This window comes from Helicoverpa zea, chromosome 25, assembly GCF_022581195.2.
Source record: "Helicoverpa zea isolate HzStark_Cry1AcR chromosome 25, ilHelZeax1.1, whole genome shotgun sequence".
Classification (NCBI taxonomy): domain Eukaryota; kingdom Metazoa; phylum Arthropoda; class Insecta; order Lepidoptera; family Noctuidae; genus Helicoverpa; species Helicoverpa zea.
In genome coordinates, this window is record NC_061476.1 from 5,444,796 (window position 1) to 5,466,856 (window position 22,061).

At 34.7% G+C, this 22,061-nt stretch overlaps 1 protein-coding gene and 1 long non-coding RNA gene across 3 annotated transcripts in view; one reads left to right on the forward strand and one right to left on the reverse strand.

Annotated features, from left to right (window-relative positions):
- The first annotated feature begins 155 nt into the window (after window positions 1–155).
- The window catches only part of LOC124642833 (plasma membrane calcium-transporting ATPase 2), a 158,932-nt gene continuing 137,026 nt past the window's right edge, over window positions 156–22,061 (forward strand). The window contains exon 1 of one of the 2 annotated variants that reach the window (XM_047181562.1): window positions 156–386. The gene's annotated coding sequence lies outside the window, so the exon portion shown is untranslated. Of the gene's footprint in view, window positions 500–22,061 lie in introns of both variants that reach the window. The other variant, XM_047181561.1, reaches the window with a different exon arrangement.
- On the reverse strand, window positions 5,619–6,289 carry LOC124642835. Its single transcript, XR_006985825.1, has 3 exons — window positions 6,255–6,289; window positions 5,870–6,045; window positions 5,619–5,784 (listed from the first exon to the last, which is right to left on the reverse strand). It is a non-coding gene; the product is annotated as an uncharacterized LOC124642835 (long non-coding RNA).

Sequence of the window (22,061 nt, forward strand, 5' to 3'; positions counted from 1 at the left end):
ATTCAAACCCCTCGATATATCATACGAATGGGCAGGCGGAAGTTTTATAGGTTAAATTATGTCAGAGCTTTCAATGTCATCGTCCTTCTACCAATTTCCAGCAAATAATTAAACTGTAGCAATTATAGAGAATAACTAAGGTTCTAGTATTTGTTTGCAGCTTGAAAATGGTATAGTCGTGGCAAGAGAAATATGCGATAGTATAAGAAAATGGAGGCGAACACCTGGCGTGGATCGCGCGGTGGTCGCGTCGCGCGGCTGAAAGCTATAGCGATCGTTATGCGAGCGCTTCAGCGCGCGTGCGCGCCGCCGGCCGCCCGAAGCCCGTCAGTCGGCCGCGAGCATCGGGCCCCGACATACCTTGCCCAAAAATCCGCCGCCTAAAGGTACCCACCACACCCGTACTATTTTAAAACCGTTCGAGACATCGCGCATGCGAATATCGATCCGGCTCACTCGGAATGGTCCCCGTATCTAGGTTAACCGGCTAAAATTAAAGGTGCGTTCCGAATTCAAGGTTGTAACCGCCGGCGCAGCTCCGAAATAGAGCTATCGTGCATGGAAAATGGAAAATATGTACCCAACGCACGTTGTCTTTAAGGGCGATTATTGTGTGCGTCACAGGCCGTAATGGCGGACGGGAATTATGTAAGAATCGTACGTTGTTGTTTGAGAGAAAAATGAAATTCCTATGTGTAAGTGTAGGCTGAGGTCTGGTGGCCAAGTTGTCCGTCGATGTTGAATCGATAGCGTTACGTATTCGCGAGTGTCGTGTTGTTACCGCTCGCTCACAGTATTACGGTTTGGGAGTGTCTCAGGATGGTCTGTAAGTACACGCGTGCAGAATCAGAGTTCCTACGTGAAAGATAAATATAAATTGAGCGCTTGCTGCTCGGAGCAGCGACTGCCGCTAAAACATTGTTTCACTCGAGAGCATGTTACATGAATTTCTTTGGACGCCACTCGGTTGTGCCAACAAACCCAGCTTTCCATTACATAAAACGAACGAAGGACACAATACACGCTGTTATGGCACAATAACCTTTACAAGGCCCTAAATTAAGGTTATTTATGGGCGCCATAAAACCCTGGAGTTAACCTAATTTCCACTTATTAGCTTTTCTTATCTGCTTTTCTTAGTATCTGGTATTATTGTAGCAGCCATTGATATACATACTACCTACTTGAATTTAAATAAATCCCTGCCTCCCATACATTGAAAGTATTGATTCGGAACCTCATTTTCATTTGATGTTTCAGTACGTTTCAGCTGTATATAAATGCGAATTTTCTTTACAATTCATACTTATTTCAAGCAATACACAATAAGATACTTTATACATTAGTATATATGAGTAATCTTAACCTTTCGACGTAAGTTTTCAGTAGCAGAAATAACCTAGAAAATGATTCTCGTGTTTCCGCACGCGGCCGGTAGATGTCGCCACAGAAAGCTATCGACTTTTCCGAGGGAATGCAAATAAATATTCCTGTTTTAATCAAGTCGGAGTTTATTATTATGAAGAATGTTTATTAATTAAAACTATTAGCGTTGATATAGGTGTGCCAACATATCTAATTATAGCACTTTACTGAGAAGTAATTACAATCTTAATGTATTTTCTACACTTTGCACACGTTTTAATTATCTATTTGATTTCATTCTTACATTTTCATTTATTTTATGTTATCTTACATATTACCTACTTTCCTTTTCTTATTCTATTGGTAGAGTTACCTGTAATATTTTTTTTCCCCTTACCAAGCACACATACAATTGCTACTTGCTTTAAAATATTGTAATGATAATTAAATAGTTCATACAAAATATCATCTCAGTACAAAGTAGATTTCAAAAATGATGTTTTCACGCTATGAATGTTGTTAATTTCCTCAAAACAATCAATTAGACATTTCCATTTATCCTTGATTTTTAAATGAAATCTGAAACAGCTTATTGGAGAATAAATACAACTAATTATATCAAAGTACAATATAATACCGAATAGACTAACCAAAAATCTAAATAGTAAAATCAAAAAGAAAAAAAATAGTTACTAAGTCTTTACACACACGTAAACTATACACACGTGCTTTCTGTAATTCTGCAAAAAATAGTTGAACGACTAAACCTTTAATTACAATAAATATCAACCCATTCTAAACACCCACCACAAATATTAACTCAAATAAAAAACAGCAAAAATCCGCTCTATATCAAGAACCGTTTCCACTCACTTATTACAGCACACTGAATGCCTATACTCCGTCGCGTCAACTCGTGACGTGTGATAGGTCCTTTAGTGAGTCATCCTGACCTTCTTTCCTCTTCCTTCATTGATCGGTGGCCAGTGCCAACTCGTATCTGGGGCGAAAAACCTCTTCTGGTATTCAGAAGCGGTATTGTATTAACTAAATTATTAGACATGCGAGTTTAGGTAAATCTTGAAATATTCAAGGGTCATTGCTGTTTCAATTTTATATTTAAAAGTTTTCATGGTGGTATTTAATATAGTTACTTGTAAATGCAACATTAAACAAAGCATAATTGTTTAACAAAATTCTGTGGGGATTTAGCAATTTGAACTTTCCTTCTACCCCATTCATTTAAGAAAGAATTGAGTGAATTAAATTATCTGTTTCCCGAAAGTTAGCGACGCTCATTTTAAACTTTACAATTAAATAACCATGTCCTTTAAACATTAATTTACATAAACTCCACAGATTTTTCTCCATCCTTATTTAACAAAAATATAATTACTAATCCAATTAACACAATAATTATGTTAAGACGAATATATTAAGATTGTAATCGTAGGTAGTAACAACGCTCCCGACCCCTGACATTTTAGAAACGAGGCCAGAGGTTGCAAACCTCGGTACGACTGGAGGATAACTTTTGTATGTATCCCCCCATGTTTTACTTAGTTTATTTCATATTAACTTGGTAAACCTACGGTTCATTAGGTAGGGTTTAAATGTAAGCTCTTTAGGGTTTGGATTTTATCTTGACAGCTGCGTGTAGACTTTCACGGGTAGAAAAAGGATTTTTATAGGTAATCGATTAACCGTAGGTAATAAGATTCTTCCTTATTAATTCTATTACAAATTAATTACATGAAATCATATGCACAGCGAACAGTGCGTGTTAGGTAAGGTTCTCATATCTACTAGTATTTAGAGTAAAACAAGCAAGATATTTACTATTCATAAGGTTTTGTACCATGATTTGTATTTTTTCCATTTCCATATTCATTCAATTTTTTTACCATAAAATCTTATGTTATTTCTTATTAACTCTCATGTAATTTTTTTATTCAACACATTAATACAATTTTAATAATATAAAAAGCTTCTCCACTCTAATTTTTTCTCATCTATTCTTGACAGGCATTTCAAAATTAGAACAAAAATGGCGCCCATATAAATGCGTCAAATAATAACTATCCTATATTTAATTATTAATGATTATTTCAACGAATATATTGTAATTTTTAAGGTTCAACCTGTTTCTGTGTGCTTAGGACTAATGTAAATTGTACACGTTAGGGATTCGCTTCATTTTGTCGATAATGCAAAACGTTTTACGTTCAACCTTTTTGTGGGCACAACACTAATTTACATTTTGATACGCCTCGGAAAAATGTTGCTGAAAAAATCCCAAATGTGACTCATATTTATTGCATTATTTTAAGAAATAAAAATATATTTGATCAATTTCAATATATATAACCTCGACAATTCAAAAAGAAATTGTACTCTATTATAAAAAAAATGTGCTGAAAAATCTGAAGAAAATACATAAAATTTGTTCATTTCATTCCTTATTTACTAATTTTTACTTACCCATAATAAAAGCTCTTGTAATAAACCCTTCCAAAAGTGTATTGTATTTATATTTTCATTCTAACCATTACATTTAACTAGTACTCAAAAGAAAAATAAAACTATTAAAATGGCCCAACAAATCGATAAAAACAAATAACTAAAATAAAACAGAAGTAACCATAAACTTTCAAATAAATTCCGCTACTGAATAACAGATGTCGCTACTTGACGCATCATGGCGGCTATTTATTTAAACTAAAACGATTAATGGTTTTATAGCGAACGCTTGTTTAGTAATTAAAATTATGGGGTATTTGTTTTTTAGAATTTGAAAGTACATTAATATTCGGTGTTGGATTTATGGAAAATAAATGTTAATAACGTAAAGCAGTCAGGTTAGGAGAAAGAAATTACAGATATATTAGGATTTTGTTTACAAATCGAATTGCGGTGTAGATCTATGGTAGCATATGTGGTGTTATCATACGATTACCTATACCTGTAATCTCACAATCTGTGCTGGAAATTGTATGTACCTATTTGCTTGAACGCGCCAATCTCTAGAAATAGGTACCGAACTGATTAGAAAAATGAATGAATAATCAAGAAAGTCCATTTACCGAAAAAAACTACTGTTTTCCGGGTGTGTTAAGTAGCACCTAGTTAAAAGACACCTATTTAGTACCAACAATAGCAATAGCAGTTGCATTTGTAATATGCTTATCACAGCTTTTTAAGTTAAAACTAAAGCCCTAACGTGCTTACCTAACGTTACTTTAATATTGGAGTAAGATGGATGGCATTTATTTTAAAGTTCGTTCAATTCCTAAGAGTTCCGATACTTCATTCTACGATGAATGATGAGATTTGACTCTTGAACGAAAAGAGGTAGAACGTTCACCTGTCGCAAGTTAAAATTACATAAAAAGACCAGTAAGATGGTTAAATATGTTTAAGTTAGTTACGTATATGATAACTTACTATAGTTATTTTCATTTACCATGTAACTAGTAAGTATTATAACTTATTCAAGAATGAAGAATCTTATTGGTGATGATGTTTGCACCGACTACTGACCGTCTATTTGGATTCCTTAAATGACGATTACCTGAAAACTAAACTTCAGCCAACAATCAAACGATACTTGGTCGGATACTTACAGTTCAGGGATTGTTCACACCAAACGTATTGTCCGCCGCTTACTGTGAGTATACTCACTGTCTGCCCCAGTGTGAACGTCGACTCAATCTGCAGTAAGCGTACTCACCAAACCGACAATAAGCTATAGCGTACGATGCGCTACATGTGTGAACAAAAGAATAGGCTCGTGTAGGTTCACACTAGATGCGTACGCTGAGCGGCTGACTATTCTACACATAAAAGACAGATGCTATGTCTTCCCAAGCGCATCTTCGTAAGTTTCTATCACTAGATTCTTCTGAATTCGCATTCCAAATACAGTCTCTAGAATGTACTTCTGCAATAAACTTTTCGGTGTCGAACATCGCGAGGTGTCACGTGTCACGTCTGTCCTCATTGAAGTTTGTTTCTCGAGCGGCGGAGCGGCGCTATTCTGCAACTGCGTCCACGTAGCCAATCCGCGTCCGCCGTGCATAGTCTCGTAGTAAAATAATCGGCCACTGAGAGTCAGCGACAACAGACGACGTAATAGCGTATAGTCGGTTCGGTGTGAACGACAATTTCAATATATATGGAAAAGCAATAAACTGCGTAACGCGCGCTCACAGTCAGCGGCCGACAATACGTTTGGTCTGAACGATGCCTCAAACTACATAACTTAGCCATTCAAAAGTTAGCCAAGCTTGTACAGACGTGTTTTATTCATATTTCTTTGACATTAGAAGAGAGAATAGTAGCCAACCTCGGACTTGCTTCGCTACAATAAATCTGTACCTACTTACTTCGAATAAATGTTAAATCTTCAAAATTCCAAACCTGTAAACAGTTCAATCTGTTAGCTCCAAAATATATATAAATATATATATAAATAAATAAAAAGCATAACACCAGTAGTACATACCCAACACAGTTTTTCCTAAGTGCGAATATTCCATGAATCCCATATATACATACTTATATACAAATATAAAACACACGAGATAAGTGTAGCTACTTCAGATAACCTGGTTAGCCACTGTCGCGTCACTGTTGCTCCGATATCCTTTGTTTTCGTTTTGTTATTGCCACTTCTATGTGCTGAAATACGTAGCTAATGTTATGTGTATTTTGTTTTGTACACGCCCTTTTTTGTTTGGGAACAAATTGAACTAATTGTGTAGGTACGATCCGATTGTTGGAAATTGATGATAAGCTTGTGAAAGTTTTCACTTGAGCGAAATATTCCGAAATCTAGTTCCGCTTTCATGATTTACAATTAGTAGAAATAAAAACATGTACTTACTCACCAAATCAGAGTTCATAAGCTTTAAAAACACACTCCATAAAAATATTCACCTAAAGCCTAAAGTTAAAGCTTGTTTTCCAAGCTTTCAAAAATAAACAGAAGGTAAGTATCCAAAACGGGTCATCCGTTTTGGAGCCACGCTGCCACAGACAAACAACACTAGTAACTTATATAACCCTACTTTTTTATACATCACCCTTAATCAGTTTTCAAAATTACCTACTCAATTAACCTATTTATCAAAATCCTTATCTAGTCAAATGTCAAACAGCGACCTTCCTTAGACCCTGGCTCTTGAAGCCAATACCAATAGGCGATATGACACGTCCAAGCACATAATACCTCTTTATACCAACCCATAATGAACCCTATGTAAGAGATTTCAAGGTATATTTTGCTTTGGCAAGTGCATTCCAAGTTATGGTGGGCGCCCATACAATGCACGTCAGATGGTTTATCAATGACAATCTGTTTCCTAAGATAGGGGTTGTACTAATGTGGGTAGTTTTGGGTCAATATTTAATTAGTTTTAGTATTTAGTAACGGGTGTTAAAATGCTTTATGTGTCTGTGGCACAGAAGCTCTTAAATAACTGAAACGATTTGGATGCAATTTTTTCAGTGAAATCTGGTGTTCATGGTATTTCAGTGGTTGTACAACCAGTTTGTTTCATAGATTTCTTAGGTTTGACCAAAATTGGCTAAGCTGTTTAAAAGTTGTTAGCTACTTTGTCGAAAGGGCGAAAAGAATCTCAAATACGAAATACATAACAGGTAATATCGTGCTTGGATTTCGGTTCATAGTTAAAAAAATTAAGAAATGTTAAGGAAAAACCTATCCTAAAAAAACTAACATTTACTTAGTCAAGATATTAAAACGCGTTAAAATTTTACGTCGCCATACTGAAAAGTCTGTAACTGACATGAAAAGTTGAACGATCGCAGTTTTTTTTTCTTTTGTTTTAAAACTATATTTGTTTAGTATCATTAACCATCAAAATACACTACTTAATTTATACATTCCATTAATAATATTACTCCCAAAGGGGATGGTAACTAAAAATAATAGTAATTATATCTTTGGAAACCCGCTATGAAAATGTTACTTCCTCGGGGCATAATTGTAATATTTGAGTTATTGTTGAAATGCGTGACATTCGTCAATTACGAATTAATCATTTTGTAAGTATAATTGTTTGTAAAACTTATGAATAACTTATGTCGGTCAAAATACTGTAATATATCGGGGTCATTATTGTTTTAATAAGCAGGTACTGGCTAAAGTATTGTTTGTCAATGAATGACAAATACTCACTAAATGCACAAATAAATAAAAAGATGGAGTGTCTGTTTGTACCTAATGCTTTTGATATGTGCATTCTATATGCAAGTAGCAAAAAGCATACACGGTGCCTAAATACAAAAAGCATACACGGTGCCTAAATACAAAATATACTAGAACTATTTTATTTTTTTCAATACCTGTGTGGTGAAGCTTTTGATATTATTCGATTATTACAAATGTCTGGCACGTTGCTACATGGAGATTTTAGTGATACATATATATTTGAATATCCTACCGATTGATACTTATTTTCAACTTGAGCCCCAAACATATAAATAAGGTATTGTTTTAAACGCTGGGCTAATATTCTAAACTTTTTTACCCTGTCCGAAAATTCGTGCGTGATATTTGTCAATTTGTTACAGGGTATTTGATAACGGGTATTTTGTTTTAGAACGATATTTTTATTATTATTTTACATTGTACTGTTAAATTAAATAGCATAGGTACGTCATCTATTTTACGGTTGTTGAAAGAAAAGAACAGAGAAGAGCATTCGAATAAGTTACTAAGGTTTGGTGTCTAGGTTAGACAGCGTAGTTTATAAAGGTTTTTAACCAACATGCGTTAATTGTGGTAATAAATGTGCGTAAAATTTTCCATTTTCCATGTCACGAAATATTTTACATGTTGTAAGTACTTACATCATTGGATGTGATTCATAATTTTTATCACATGGTTTTACGAAGCGATTGGTAAAAATATAACTGTTTTTACATTTTGACAGTATAACAATATACAATGCTTTATTAATTCAACAGCAAAAACGCAATGATCCGAGTATATTATTCTTCTGTCAAAAAAACGTCAAATATTATGACAGTGATTCTGATTGGTTGATTGGTATAGAAACAGGCGATCAATCAATTGAAACATTGCATCAACTCTTCCCAAAATATACATATTTTCATCGTAACTAACAGCGTTTTTACACTAGCGGATTTTCCGAGCTGTTTTTATACGCGCGACACAAAATCCGTGTTTCCGTGTCATCATTTAAACCAATATATATCAATTGTTTTCTGTCGTGCGTAAGTATAGGTACCTACGTGCAACACTGCCCGTATGATGATCCACTGAGAAAAAACCGATCGGAAAACCCGCTAGTGTGAAAGCGATATAAAGGGTATTTTATTTATGCGATGGGAACAAGCAGAGTTGAAGCTCAATAAATTCAAAATGTCTAATAAATATTTTTTATTTACAGGTAAGTTTCGTGGCAACATTCACCTCAATGTAAACGCAGGTAAAATGTTAGGGTGTTTCCTGTTTTTTTTTTTATTTATAAAGTTCATGCTTACCACATTAATGACTATAGAAAACGGTAAGTACTGGTACAATTGAAAATATTAAATCGTCATCACACTTCCCTTACTTTACTAGCTCCGGCTTAGCATAAATATGTGTAAATTACACACAATGTATAATTTTAATGTCTTTGTTATTTGATAAAATACTAAATTACCTACCCACACTTACATACAAGTTTTTTTTTAACCTACATAACACATCTTTATACATGTTATTGACCTTTTTATTGTAAACTGTAAAAGTATTTTCAAAATAATCATAACGCTTCTTTGCAATCGAGTCTAACCAAAGGTATCTTCAAAAACCATTTACACCTGCAATCCTCTACAAATGAACTTTAAAACAAGCAGCATCACAAATTCATATCTTCGTGAACATCTAAATATTTAGTTGACCTAATTATTAAAGTCGTCCAAATATTCTAGCGTATGAACAAACCGATTGTCTGATCTATTCATAAGTCGTAATGAGAATCGCATTGTGACCACACTAACCTACATTTCTGTTTAGATTTTCACGAAATTATCTTTTATTTGTATCTTACTACCTACATACTACACATACCTACAAATGTAACAGTAGTTAAAAAATGGTACGTATACCTCAAAAAATGGTACGTATACCTCAAAAAATGGTACGTATACCTCAAAAAAATAGTTTTTGACTTAAGCCCCTTTAGATATATGTGTACGAAAAACTGTTGTATAAAACTGTACAAGCCAATAAATTGAAAACCATGTCAACCAGCCTATTAAATGAATTCAACAATAATTTACTCGTTCAAAATCAGCTGTGGTGAGCGGAATCATCAATTCTGCATGTCATGACGAACCAATATCCGGGTAGGTGTTGTTATTTCAATAATTTATAAAAATATGGTTTTGTTAATTCAATCTACACTAATATTATAAAGAGGAAAACTTTGTTTGTTTGTTTGGTTGTAATGGATAAACTCAAAAACTACTGGACCGATTTTAAATATTCTTTCACCATTAGAAAGCTATATTATCTGCGAGTAACATAGGCTGTATTTTATCCCGGTGCGGGCAGTAGCTCCCACGGGACGCGGGTGAAACCGCGGGAAAACGGCTAGTAATTTATAAAAATAGGGTGTTGTTATTTCAATAATTTATAAAAATAGGGTGTTGTTCTTTCAATAATTTATAAAAATAGTTGATAAAATTCTCTTGTATAGGCAATTAAAGCACATGGTTAGTGTCGCCCGTTCTATTTCTGGGCGCGGTGCTGGACGGACGCCAACGGACAGACACATTAGATGCTTGCGTCGTCAAGAAACCAAGTCAGCTATTGGGAATAATATATACTTACGCCCTTTTCTGTCCCAGTTTTGGGTAACAGCCTTTTCTTGATAAAAGAAGATGAGAGCTTTCTTGGTGGGTTCTTGAACCGCTTGTGGTTAAATATCTGGGTTTCCAAGTGATTTTGGTTTTTATGTAGGGTAATTCTTCTACATACATACTTCTATTTAGCCAAGTTTTTCAAATGTATGGCTTCTCCCGTTTTGAAAAGCTGACTGCAGAATCAACGTCCTGAAATTGTAACAGTTTGTAACTTCATTGATGTTGGTATATAATGTTGCAAGTTGTAAAAATTATTTATAAATGTAAGAGGTCACTGACCTGGTATACACAGTAGGTACGATACCAATCTAGATAAATACAGGATCGCTATCAACTAAGTAATATGTATGTATGTGCATGAATGTGTACCTACCTATATTTAGTAGTCAGCCGTTTTTAGAACCTGAATTAAGTATATCTAAGACATCTAGATTTTAATTCAGTCAGTGTTATTTAAATTTGTAAGCTTGGTTATGCACTAAGTAGGTGCATATATATGCGTATCCCCAGCGAACTATAAAATTCTTCCGAGAACATCTTCAAATATCTAATTTAGCTATTTATTTACAAATAACTTTTTACAATATCTTATCTTAATAATAAATATATATACAACATAAAACTTACTTATATACACTAAAAACAATTATAAAATGGCATCAAAAAACTCCTCATCGCTGTCCACCGGGAGTGTACCCAAGAGGCTGGCAGCATTGCCACGTTGGATGGCAATGCTTAATTTTTGACCAAAATAAAAACCAGCCTTTGGGTCATTTGAAGTGTCAGCAAGTCGCTTTGACAGATCTTTAAAAAGCAGATGAGCACTTGGACCCCACGGCCCGAGGGTTTCAACCCCAAACGGCTCAAAGGTATAGTTACCAACCAGGGTGCTATATTTGCGCCGTTTGAGGTTCTCTGCAGCCGCAGCAGCGGAACCAGCACATTGCGCCGAGCTAGGAAGGTGGGATGGTGCAAGAGTATCGACACAGGTCGCGTCCCATACTAAAGACCTACCCATCTTCCACGGGAATAACGACATACCGTCTGGTCTCTTGCCACCGTCGCGTGCCAGCCCACTGGGTTCTAGTATGGCTGGAACGCCTACGGCAACAAGAGCGCGACGGATTATGTCATTGATATTCGCATGCCGTGCAAAACGTCCCGCGCTGCGGCTGCACGACAAGCCGTGGTGTCCAAGGCTGCTGACAGCTTCACCACAGTGGCAGCGGTGAGGAGAGCAGCACGGAGCACCCAAACGCAAGCAAACAGCAAGCCGGAAAGTGGTGTCGTCAAACAAGGTGCCTATGTTTGACGACGGAAGTGCCAGAAGCCATAGACCTAGGCTGACTCCCATTCGCCCACAACCAGAAAGCGCGCTCGCTCCGCAGAAGAAATTGACGTATTTATCAGATTATTCCGTATAACTCTGCAGAGCGGCTCATCCCACTGTCTCTGGGAGGACGGGTTGACGGGTGGATCAGTATTCGGGCAAGTGATTTTCCAAGCCTCTACGGCCTCAGTCAGACATGGTACCTCGCAATTGGCCAGTGTAAGAGAAAGAATTTTCCTGGTCAATTTCTCAGTACCATGGACGGAGGATATAAAGGCCGGTAGGCTTATACTTGAAATTTTGCGGTAAATTAGGTAAGTATATTTATAACTAGTCGTTTTCCCGCGGTTTCACCCGCGTCCTGTGGTAACTACTGCCCGTACCGGGATAAAATATAGCCTATGTTACTCGTGGATAATGTAGCTTTCGAATGGTGAAAGAATTTTTAAAAACTGTCCAATAGTTTTTGAGCCTATTCATTACAACCAAACAAACAAACAAAGTTTTCCCCTTTATAATATTAGTATAGATAAGTATACTTATAATTAGACCAATGTTAAAATAGATAGGCAACTGAACATATACTTAGTACAAAAAAGGAATGACAACATAATATACCTAACCTTGGTACATTATGCCACTCTCACGTAGGTACGCCAAATAATCAACACCATTAAAAATAATCTAATCAAAATTCCTGAAATAGACTACCAAATGTTTCACTATACATCTCACGTAGTGAAAGCACTTAAAATATTTCTATTTCCATCAGAATAAGCAGTCATCAGGTCGTAAATAGCTTAATAATTTACCAAAAATCTCTGACACGGTTGTTCAGTACCTGCCAATTCTGTCGTGTGACCAAAACAGTCTGACGATATGGTTACCACGCGTTTTTCTTTTAAAGCTTGTTCCCACCTGCTCCACAAATTCCTTCGCAACAAAGGGTCCAAAGTAAAAAAAAAAACAATTCTTTAAAAATAATAAAATCCTTCCCCCGAGCTCTCAAAGATTTTAAGTACAGACAGAGAGATGTAATTTTGACAATTTGCAGACGATATAAAATTTTTTTGGAGCCACGTGGAAGGAATTTGAAGATATATTTTAATTCATTTATTTTCTTCTACAAAATTTTAGACCCAAGTGAAAGAAACATATGAAAACTTTGCTAATAGAAAACAATAGGTTTTTAGTAAATGGAAACAAGCCGTTTTTTCGTCAACCTATGATGAGAACATCGTTACACAAAGACTCGCCAACTAGCTTTATCATAATTATTCTGATACCTACTCTTGTAATTATGGCTTCTATATGTCCGGGAATATTTGCCAAATATAATTCTACCTTCACGTGTCAAAAGGGCGTATCTGAATCTTGTAAATAATTAACTTACGCCCTTTTTATTTTGACACGTATGTGTGGCTGTATTTAGATACATAGGTCTGGGGATGCTTTCGTGTAGACGTAAATCTATATTTGTTTTTATTTACAAAACAAATTGTATGTTGAATATACATATAGGTACGAGAAGCAATGTATATTCTGATGTAGTACCTACTTATGGTATCGCGTATGTTGTTGTTTCTATACCTGTAATCATGTGAGCTGAAACGTAATAGTGACTGAGATATAAGATTAAATAATAAGCTAATAATATCTTTAATTGCTATTTATTGATTGTTTTAAGATATAATGAGTGGGCAAATGACAACTGTCCATATATTTATAGTACTGTTAGTGAGTGACTCAAAACAAACTGACACATAAATAAATAAGATGAACATCTCTTTCTCTAAACTCCATTTTAACTTTATACTATGTTTTAATAAATACTTATACTTCGGCCGTTCAGAGAATGCGTTCCTGACACCTATCAGTTAGTCACGACTAGTGATGGGCACAACATAACACTGAGTTCGTTACCGTTCCTTCAAAATGAACCGCCGCATTATTTTAAGATTATTTTCGTTTTAAATTGGCGGAATCATTTGTTTTATATTTTAGTTATTTAAGTGGAAACCAAAAAAAGGTAATATTCATATAATAAAATTGTTTTATTTATTCTTTGTTACAAGTACATTGAATTGAATGTGCGAACAGAATATTAATCAGACTCCGATTTGCTTGAGGAGGTGGTGTCTTCATCATCATCTTCGCCTACATGTATAATTATATTATTATCAATAACAGAATCAATCCTGATATCTCGGTCTAACAAAAGCCGGGTAATCAAATAAAAACAGATCGAAAACACTTGAAAAACGTGGTCTATGCGCACGAAACGACAACGGACGACTGTTTTAGCGTCACAAAATGGCGGCCCATAACGCCATTTGGGGTTACCATTTTTAATCTAAGTATAAAAATGCGGTTTGGTCATAGTTTTATTTTTATTTTTCATAAAAGTTATAATTAAGTCTTATAGTCCATTATTTTCCAATTCTTAAAAAGAAAATCAAAACGTATTATTTTATATTATAACTGTATAAGAACAGATTACGATACTTGCCTGTTATTTTTAGCACAGCACTACAAAATATAAACCGCTGACATAACCTTGTAATAGCGCAGTATAGATTTAGAAAAATATTGTTTACCAAGTTATTTGACACTCAGTTTGGCACAAAATTATAACATTCATTGATTATTGATATAATAATGTTGTTTTAATGCTCCTCAATTGTTAAAACGGTAAACAACCAGCAAAAATATTTTTATCGTAACTGCAACGCCATTGCAAAGTTACGTCGTCAGTTCAATCGCGACGTGTCAGGAACGCATTCTCTGAATGGCCGAACTATAACTTATCATTATGAGATTAAGGCGAGGAATTGGTCAACAATAATTCCATAACCGGCACGCGCATCTAAGGCGCCAAAAGGGGTCGGAGCGTCTGAGCGGGGCGAGGATAACAATACGCGCGCTAGCTTATAACTAAAAGTCGTAAGCGACAAAATGGTTTTGTAATTTTATTATTTAGAAATGATAATTTTATAAAAATTCCTTCTACAATTTTAAAGAGTATGTACATACTCAACTACTAAAAAAGTTAAGAGGCTTAAATCGGTCCCGTATGCCCATAATATGTGAATCTCTTTTTAAAAAGAGATATATTTTTCTCTGTTATAAAAGTTACCTAATCATGTTTCTACGTCTAACAAAATAAGGTTTATATCATGAACTTTCAGGTAACCAAGTTGTATTTTGATCCGTTTTGTATTTACTGAGAAAAATTGAAATCCTTGGCGCCAAAAATTCCAATTCGTCCTCTTAAAGAAGACTTTATAACCTAAGAGCCTACTGCCAGGGTGACAGTAGTGATGACAGACGTATGCTGTCACCCATCTGATAGTCTGTTAGCTGATTGATATCGATGTTAGCGATAAATGATTTACTCACCAACTAAATAGTTAAAATCTTAACACTTTGATGCGACTGCACAGACATGCTTTTGATGTGCTAATCTGTTACTGTTCCAGCCTTTTTATCGTCCCACTGCTGGACACAGCCACACAGGCCTCCTCTCACATTGAGAAGGGTTGAGCATTAATCACCACGCTTGCTCAATGCGGGTTGGTGATTTCAGACTAAATAGTCCAGGTTTCCTTAAGATGTTTTCCTTTACCTTTTTATCAGCCATTGGTGTCCAAGATATACTTAGAAAGTACGTAGAAAAGTTGAATTGGTACTTGCCTGAACTGGAAGTGGATGTGCTAATCGCTTCGGAAAAAAATAAATATTAAAATACTTAGGACTTTTCTTTTAAAGTAATCTATGACTTAACCAGGTTGCAGTTGTCAGGAAAGGCAGTTAAATACACTCCATGGCTGTTTATTTCATACACACAAATGTATAATCATTTCAATTTAAGCCTTACATGTCAGCAATTAGACTTAAAATTACCAAGCAAGATTCATGTAGAATTTCCCTCAAGGTTTTAATGAAAATCTACCACAATGGTAAGAAGAAATAAATAAATATGACCGTCGGACACAATACGGACTAGTCTAGTTTATTTCGGTAACAAAAGTAGTCTGGACAATCTCGAAATGTTTTATTAACACTGGACTGTAAACTATTTTATTTTTAAACATCGTCTTGTGTTACTGAGGTTTTGGTAGATGGATATTTCTGCAGTTTATGAATGTTTAATACTTGGGATTTTTTTTTTTATGAAGTTAAATAAGTTAAATGATTACCACAATGAGTATTTTAAGCGTTTGATCGCTTTAATCGGCTTCTTTCTCAGTGCTAGATTTTTACAAAGAGCATTCTCACATGAATGAATCTCGCAAAAATGGTTACATCAAATTTATATTCCCACAAAGTTGTCTCAAAACTTCTTGAAAATCAAAATCATCTTAGTTTTAATCCAACCCAGAATTTCAAATGAGGTTCCCAGTTCCCACTAACCCAATTAGTAGCGAAATTAGCTATTATTAATTCTTCGCTCGCCCATCAGATGTCGGGCTTTAGTCGTCACTAAGATATAATACGTTTAGACACAAATCCCTCTGGTCATCAATTATGGAAGAGAAGGAACCCTGAATGGTTTATCATGGGCCTAAACGAACGATTAACGTGGAAGATGGTGGTAGATAGACTGTTTTATGTATTTTGTGTTTTATAAACAATATGTATTATGGTAATATGTGTGAGGTATTTAAAAATATATACTAATCTATATACTAATGTAAATAGATTCTATAGATGTTAATAAAGTTAGAATTCAATTAGCAAAAAAAAAAAAAAAATTAGACCATTCCTAGAAGTTCTTTAACGAATAGAAAGTATACCTATGTAATTATGAATATGCTCACGCACGCTCATTCACTCATTCGAAAAGACTTAAGCCTAAGATTTAAAAAAAAAAAAATATATATATATACTAATAAGATAGGTCTAGTCATTAGTAGGCTAGTAGGCAGGTCTGGTGATGTAAACATAGGAAAAGAAAACATTTGAGAGCCTCCTCCTTTTTTTGAAGTCCGTTAGTGAGGTCCCATTGAAAGAATAAATAAATTAAAAGTTTATTCGACCAAAGATTAAGGTTCAAGTTTGACTTGACCAAGATTGTAGAACAATTTGGAGTATGACATGAAATTATAAAAATCTCGAGTCAAACTGCAAACTACTATAACAATGCAGAATATTAATAAAAATTAAAAATTGCCGAGCTAACTAAAATTTGTGCTATGTGGCCCACTTTTGCAGTGACAACAGCAAACTTTATTGCCAAAAAAATATAATGTGCTATAAAGTAATAATAAATTTATATCGTCATTTGCAGATGGCGAGCCAAAAATGACGTAAGAATTTACGTCATTCGAATCGTCATCGTAAAACGATGGTAATCATTGTAGTGATGACGAAATGGCTATTTACTGACTTTTCTTTAAATAATGATGTGTGTCAATGTGGTCAGATGTTTGGTTATTATAAGACTTGGTAGCTATCTCCTGTTGTTTCTAAAAATAAGATGGCATGTTATTATGATGTCTGTATTCGTTTTAGCAATTTTAGAATCCCGTGCCTGAAAAGGAATAACTTATGATGACATATAGAATGCTTTGTGTAGCTATCTGAAAACCAGACAGCATATTATACCTAAGTATATCATCTGTAGTATAAATAGCAAAAAGTTGTGAAACAAAATAAAAGGGACCTTTATTTTCGCATATTATGATGGAAATTATATTTACCCTTAAATATTGTGTAGTTACATTATAAATTACCCACATAATTTAAAATAAACCAATACAATTAAAATTAATTGACACGAAATAAAAACAAAACCATATTCTCGCCATTTTCCGAAATGCAAACCGGAACACGACGTGTTAAGGTTTCGCCCGCCACTTCCGTCCGCCATGTTGCCTGTATTATGTCACTTTGACAGCTGACGGCCACGAGGCAATAAGCCTTTATATATACTGCCTCTGTAATCCATAAATACTGCATGGTTTTTTTGTGTGTAAAATTCGCAAATGTGTTTAGTATTTAATTTATGTATGTTGTAGTAAGAAAAGGTTGACGGGAATTATAAGGGATCATTAGGAGGGTTACTTTTTGAGGAAGACCAAAATACCTCACGAACAGTGTTACAGAGCAAAGTAACTTGGTGAAATTACGTCCGTAGTTCCGTCTGGCGTACCTACAATAGTACTTTACAGTTTACAGAAACGTACGACGGTTTTTCAGCATGGCATCGCTCGACTTAGAACCTAAAACCGCGCGACACATTTTGCCGCTATTAATGAATAGCGCGTATGAAAATCGAGTTATCTTATTGACAAAAAACCTAAGCAACACCTTGTTACCAAAGATACCTAACCTAATTTGATTGAGTCGCCACAGGAGCATTTCTAACGAAACTCAATTACAGAGAAATACACTTGTGTCTTACCTCAAGCTCACCGAGTGTCAACTAGAGATGAGCCAACGTCCGTAAATATCCGAATATCCGCAGGCTAGCCGACCTAAATAAACTCATTTCGCTTTTAGGTACCTATATAGCTCTCAGAAATATGATTTTATGTGAATGAACCTGGTGGATTTAATTATTATAGAGGTAGTTATATCGTTGTGAATGAAATTAAAACGTCCTTGTAAGTAAGTAATTTTGTTAGTTTGAAAAACTGATGGTGTATTTAATGTAGTCCGAATTACAGAACTTTATATATATACTGGTCTAAAAAAATGTTGGGTTTCCGGAAATGTAAAGGTGAAAAAGGTCGCTTATGGGATCGCTTGTCTGTCAGTTTGTATGTTCGTCCGTCTCTGTCAAGACCCTTCTCAAGAACACGAAAAGCCAAAGGAGTTTTTTCATTAGCAACACCTTGATAATTCTGTTTATTAATATTAACAAAAATATAGTCTAAAGTTTACTGAAATTGAAAGCGCTAATGATTTATGAACATGTAAAGTTATATTTAAAATATTAATGTTACACGAAGCAGACATGTTGTATTAGTTACTTAATTAATAGTAGCTTACAGTTCATCAAAAACACCAAAATTAATAAGTAATTCATTACAATTTCGTAGAAATGTTTAACACTAGCGTGCAGTCAGCAGTTTTAAAGCATTCAACCTTATAAATTAAGTATCTCTCTTATTGTTTGAAAATTAAATTCCTAAATTGTTAAATTAATTGACTAAAGAATGTATGTGCACAGCATTCCCGCCATCGGTTCATTAGATCTTACAATTAAAAAATTTCACTTACATAATGTTTTTATACTAGCATAGTTATGCATATGCTATGCATTTAACAAGTCATATAACTTATTTTTAATGACATTGTATCCAAAAATACATTATTTTCACCTAAAATTTTATGAAAATATAATTTAGATATCGTAAAATTTTTTTTTTATAATTATAAAAGCTAGTGATGTGCCACATATCGGCAGTTGTGTATAAATATCCGCGCACATAGAAGTGCAGTCACTCGCAGCGCGGCTCGCTGACACACACTGTCACTCATGCGATACAGACACGCTAACTACTTAAATAACATTAGCACTGCTTGTTTCCATTTTACGATAAAAGCTATCAGTCATGCATTTTGTTAAAAGGTCTTTTTAATGTCCAAAGAAAGAATCATGCTGTCACAAATCCGATTGCTATCAATCCTTGCCATAGCTAGAGCTTATAATTTCAAAATTTTGATGTATTTATATAATACCTGAGCATATCGGACTTTAAGTCAATTCCATTGATGCCCAGGATTTATTTAAACTTAAGTTTTCCATTCTATATTTCTGAAAAAAACGTCCTTTAACAAATAACCAACTACCTTTTGTTTCTGCTCAAAACTGTTGCAATTACTGTAGCATTGGACAATGCCTACAATTTTCGGTACCTATGTCGAACATTAAAAAAATAGATTACCCAAAAAGTGGAAGCAACAAAGGTATAAATATCCGCATATCGGCCACGTCCCTACAGACGCGGTTCATTTCACCAGTTAATTCCCAACTATCTTGATCATAAAGCATCCGTCAAAAGTTTACAACAAAAATGACGTACGAGAATGTCGTGTCGTGTGACATTGGACACGCACAGCCGCAATGAATACATGACGCGCCCCCAGGAAGACGGCAATTGGCGGATTAACGCGTTCCCATTTCCTTGCCATACACGATATTGTGTGGCCACTTATAGTTTACGTTCTATGAATTAACGTAGTGTTGCATTGGTTTAATTAAGTATTTTTTGCTTAGTATGTTATGGCTTATAATTATGTTATAACGTGAGGAGGTTGCATAAGTTTATTCAATGAAAAAATGGACATGTATTTTTTTGCTGTGGCAACCGCGTCATTAATAGTGGGACCGTATTAGAACACTACCTAAAAAGCAGTTTATACTTTTAATGCTACTATGTTTGACTAATTTAATAAAATAAGTAGTTAATAAAATATTGCAGATTCACATTGGGTAAACCTCGGGAAACATAATTAATTCAGAATTGGTCAAACAAACCACGTATAAATAATATATCGTTGCACCCGTCAATCAAAAATCGCATCACCAGTTAAAAGCTTTTCTTCGTAACTATATCTGTATCACACCCGTGTTAGTGACTAAGTAGGTATCTATCTATACTATACTAATATAATAAAGTTAAAGAGTTTGTCTGTTTGTTTGGTTGAACGCAATAATCTCAGGAACTACTTACTAGTCCGATTTGAAAAATTCTTCCCACGGGATGCGAGTGAGACGCAGGTAGACGACTAGTTACTAATAAACAAATCTAGAAAAGGAACTAGATTGACGTATATTTCACGACACCCGTATTTTTGAAGAAACTGAGTTTTTCATTTAACATAAAATAAAGTACCTACAGAAAATTAAATATGCAAATGTTTACGGGTACCCGCAACTTAAATGACACTTGTGTCCGTGACTGTACCTCGAATAAAGCCGGTCACACAATGGAACTGTCAAGTGGCGAAACACTTTTCATCGCGATTGTGCCAAAGAAATGAGGAACAGATTTTAAAATCAATGCGAACTTTCTATTTTATATTTTCTTTTTGTTGTTTTTTTTTCTGGTACGCTGAAATAGGTACAAAGGTCAGTTTCCATTTTACATTCTTCAAAATGTTGATTTAAATATTATTTACAACAGTCTGATGGTGAATATTAAACTATCGTTAAATACCGAGCTACAATATAATACTTTTAAGCATCAAAATAAAGGTAGAAGCTAAAAGAAATATGGAATCCAAAACCCCAGAAAAATGCCAAAAAAAATATACTTATTTAGACGAAATCTTGCCTCTTTTCATAAAGCAAAGACAAGATGATCTTAGCAAATATGGCCACTGCATTACTTGAAATGAAACCAACAACATCTCAGGAATTCACAGTGAACCAAATATCTAGCTAACCCTTTCGCAAGGAAAAGTGCAGATAAGAGAATTTTAACATAATGCATGAAAGTGACATTTTTGGGTTACTTTCCTACATTTTCTCCCCAAGTAAGAGACATACTGCAAACTTTTAGTCGGCAGATAGTTTTTTTGGGCTCATAAATCAGTATGAAGATGAACGGTAGTACGCACATTACAAAGATCAGGTACTAAGCCTGTATTAGACGGACTGAGAACTTTAATTGGAATCAAGATGAATCCGAATGCCCACACCCTATTTAAAGATCTATCTATCTAGGCGGCTGGTTGACGCTTCTCGTGACCAAAAGGCTGTTTTTTTTTTTTTTTTGTTTTACTAGAATCATTTTTTATACCTATGTATTTTAAATAATTATGTAAATATCTATGTAGATGAGTTTTAATTATTTTTTGCCAAACCTCAGATCAACTGTCGGTCGACTTTTTAATCTGCAGTGTACTCTAAAAGCGATATTTTTGTGATATTTTCCCTACATTTTCTCCCCAAGCAAGGAATACGTCACGTTTTCCACTAAATAGGTCAACAGTCGTAAAAAGTATTAAGCAGTTTTGCCGACTTGATATATTGCAGTTTGAATTGTAAAAGGTTGTTAAAAGATACTTTTAATATGTGAAAGAATCTGATCTATGCGCGAAAGATTATGCAATTATATGGATGGTTACCTTGGTACATACTCGTAAATCACTTAGTACAATATGTTTTTCCTGAAAGCACTGTTAATTCTTAAGATTTGTATTCATATGTTTTTCATATCTTTCACATGTGATAAGTGGTTCACTATTATCCCGATGCACGTAGCGATTCCCTTGGGAGGCGGGTAAAACCAGGTACGGCTACTTATTAAATAATTTTCTTTACGTTTACGGGACAAAAACTTAAAAATACCTACATAATCTTTCGCACATATACCTGCGATCTTTTGAGTCCCTTAAATTGATCAGACTATTATATCAAATTAGCACTGGTACCGAGCTACATCCGGTTAGACTGGAAGCCGACCCCAACATAGTTGTGAAAAAGGCTCGGAGGATGGGGATTGTT